Genomic DNA, 3,852 nt, shown 5'->3' with positions numbered 1-3,852 from the left:
AGTTTTGGCAAGAAGTGGGGGTTAGTATTGGACTAGAAGTGGCAATGAGAATCAGGAAGGACATTCCAACATATGAGTGAGGCAATAAAAGTCTCCTCCACGTGACCAGTCTTCAAAGCAATACTTTGAGGACAATTGGGTTTTAGTTAAGACAAGAAATGAGAAGAATGTTCTGAGAAAGGATGATGGGTGGGAGGAATATTTAACTGAGGTTTGAGAGGGAGAGGAAAGGAGAGGGATGGGTCAGATTAAATGCACCAACCAGGATAAAGAGTGTCTCGGTTGGCAGAGTAAGACTTTAAATGGCAATGAAGAGTATGGTGGTGTGAGTCATAGCATGTTGGTCTTGCTATGTACCTGGAAAACTGGACACATTTCCATGATTTAAAAAGCTTTCCTCTGTGATATGATGGCTCACAGCACCAGGGCTGTCTGTGACTTCTTGGAGGTTGATGATTTATGTGGTCTAGAATTTAATCCTGGCTTTGCCTTGGGGTGTGTACAAATGCAGGCCAGTGGTGCACCTCACTGGACTTCTATCCCCTTGCATATAATAAAAGGAGATTAGATCTAATAATCGTGGAGATTGACTCTAGCTATTAGTCTACAAAAAGTTTATTTATTTTTCAGTGAGTTTAGGCAGTCCATGTTTCTTGAGTTAATTTAACAATTGAAAGAGGGTTACTTCCTAAAGACGAAAAGAAGAATATATTATTTTCTTCACTTTCATGCAGGAAGAATTTATTAAGCACTGATTTTGGGTCTCACTTGATGTGCTATGAAGAAATGTATATATTCTGTGCTCTGGAAGATCTTTCAAACTACTAGGAGCCATAACATATGCTCAGAAATAAATGGCGAATGCTGAAGACATATGGCTTCATGCAAGCTTTTAAAATGAGACTCCCCTCACCCTGGTCCACTTCTTGCTTAGACAAATCGCTTAACATTCACCATTTTTATTTGCCCCTCACTATCTTGTAGGGTTAATTGGGAAGTTCATGACCTTACATCTGAAGTTCTTGAAGATTCTAGTGATAAGGTCAGATTTAGACTGTCTTGGCCTCAAGATAATACAATTTTAATACCAGAGGCAGAGCTGGTGAAACACACACATAGCTTCCTCCTCTCCTTTCCATTAGCAGTTTATTTTCCTCTGGGAAAATCTGAAAGTAGGAAATGAGAAGATATTTCTTGATTCCTGTTCACAGGTGGAGGAAAAGATTCAGGTAGCTTGCAGCTGACTGATCTGAAGAACTGCTGCTTATGTGACCAGGCACCTTGCTACTATCAAATCATAGCAGAGAATGACCTAGACAGGGGTCATGAGACTTCTGTTTTAAATTTTTGCTCAGACACTAATTCATTGAGTGATCTATGAAAAGTCACTTCTCGAAACTGGTCCTTCCCCCTTGGGAAAGTGAGAGATTTGGGACAGAGAGTTTATAACCCTTTCCAGCTTAAATGTCTGTTGTTCGAAAAGTCCACCTTTGAAGTGCTGGGATCAGTAGGCAACTGGCTTTTAGGTGTTTGAATGCTTTGGCATTCTGCGAACAGCTGATATATTGGATCATTTTCATTCAAATTCAAAATTCATTTTTTAATTGTAAAATTTTGTTTGGGTATATTTTGGAATGATTTTTGTTCCTCTGCCTGGACAAATGTCGCTGAAAAGGGATAGAGGTGATAATTTAATGATACCGATAATTTATGCATAAGGTAGTTTTGTTTTGTTTTGTTTGAAAACACATCCTTGAATCCCTGGAAACCCGAGGAAGAAAATGTAATATGTCTCAGAACAGGCTCCAGATGAATTCAAGACCATCTAGCTATGAGTAAATATGTGTTAGTATTTTAAACCAATTTTTCTTGGAGTATAGTTGATGTACAATATAGTGTTAGTTTCTGCTGTACAGCAAAGTGAATCAGGTATATGTATATATATATATATATATATATATATATATATATATATATATTCACTCTGTTTTAGATTCTTTTCCCATATAGGTCATTATAGAGTACTGAGTACATTTCCCTGAACTGTGCCATTCAACACCTCATGGTTTGCCATATCCCACAGGCCACCAACTGGTTATCTCTGGTTAGGAAAATACTGCTAGTGAATGAGGTTGTCTATTTGGGTTACAAAGAAAGAGGCTGTGTCACAATCTGGCCATTTCTAATAAATGTTTGTTTTAATTTATTTACTTTACAGTTACAGCTATGTGTACAGTTGTTAGTCTGGACCATTTCTGTGTGACTTTAATAAGTTATTTAATTGTTTAGAACTTTCTTTCCTTCATTTGTTCAAGTAAGCACATCAACTTCACGGAATTGTTATGAGAGTTTTATAGATGATGTTTGTGAAAACATATTTTAAACTGTTAAACACCATTGACATGTGGGTTATTGTATCCAATTGGACAAGTAATGACCCAAACAAATTTATTTTGCTTTTGTAAGCCCTCAAAGACAATAATTTTTTCTACATCAGATTTTTTTCTCATCATTGTTTTGCAAAGTGTAATCTACTCCATCTACTTTTGGTAAATTTACCAATTTGGTAGCTTTGGATCAGATGGGACAAATTTTCTGTAAATCCATTCTGAGCAGGACCCTGTTATTGTTGGAAGCCCAGATTATTAATTGATGCTTGCAGCTGCCAAGACTTTACCACAATTGGAGATATAACTGTGGAAATTAAACTCACACCTGAATTCCCTTAGATTTGTTCATTTAAATCTGATCCTCAAAGTATTTGTTCTACTCATTATGCTACCTAATTTGCCAAAAATAAATCAGGAGCCAGTCAACACTCAGATCCTGGGGTAATTGGAGTTTTCAGTATCAGCAGTAATGCCTGCTAGTTCTGCAAGTGTGGAGTGTGTGTGTGTATGTTGGAAATATGAACTAAGAGGATTCCTTTTGCCTGCAATTGCAAATAGTATTGGGGAGTATTTTCAGCACATCTGGAAATGGATTTAAAATGCTACAATCTAATAAAAATAAAAGGCTGCTTGTTTTCAAATACCAGTCTTACCAGAAGAAAACAGGATGTTTTCAAATATCAATCTTACTTGAAGAAATGGACTGGAGGAATATATCCTAACTTATTGTCATAGAAATATGGGTAGTATCTTTCAAAATTAATGTATGCTTCTGATGCAACATCCTTAGGGGACAAGTAAGCGTGTGAATACAGCCATTAGAATAAGATGGAATAACATTATTCTGACATTAGTTACTTAATGATTCTTTGTAAGAGTGAGTAAAAGAACAAACAGGCTTCCCTCGTGGCTCAGACAGTAAATAATCTGCCACAATGTGGGAGACCTAGGTTTGATCCCTGGGTTGGGAAGGTCCCCTAGAAGTGGGCATGGCAACCCACTCCAGTATTCTTGCCTGGAGAATCCCCAGGGACAGAGAAGCCTGGAGGGCTACAGTCCATCGGGCTACAAAGAGTTGGACATGACTAAGCACAGCACAGCACAAAGGAAACAAACACACGACAGGAGACAGATTTCATTGTGTTGACTTGATAGTCAGCAATGGTACCCTGACTGCTTGAAATCTGTGTAGTATTTTGTTATGAATAACTGTCAGGAAATAAATAAGAGGTGAGGATTCAGGCAAGTAAAATTCTCACTTACTCAGTAAAAATTGTTTAGATATTGGAGGTTAGGGGGCCTGCTTCTTATTTAGGGCTCTGAACAGAGGGAACTTCACAAAGAGAAGGACAGGCAGGGGATCAGTCATTTCTGCCCTGTACTTTGTGAACTGGTTCTGTACTGATGGTTTCTCCTCACTCATTCACCTAGTCACCAGCAGAGATGATGGAACAGCAGAGAA

This window comes from Capra hircus, chromosome 2 (genome assembly GCF_001704415.2).
Source record: "Capra hircus breed San Clemente chromosome 2, ASM170441v1, whole genome shotgun sequence".
NCBI classification, from domain to species: Eukaryota; Metazoa; Chordata; class Mammalia; order Artiodactyla; family Bovidae; genus Capra; species Capra hircus.
This window is presented reverse-complemented; position numbering follows the sequence as displayed.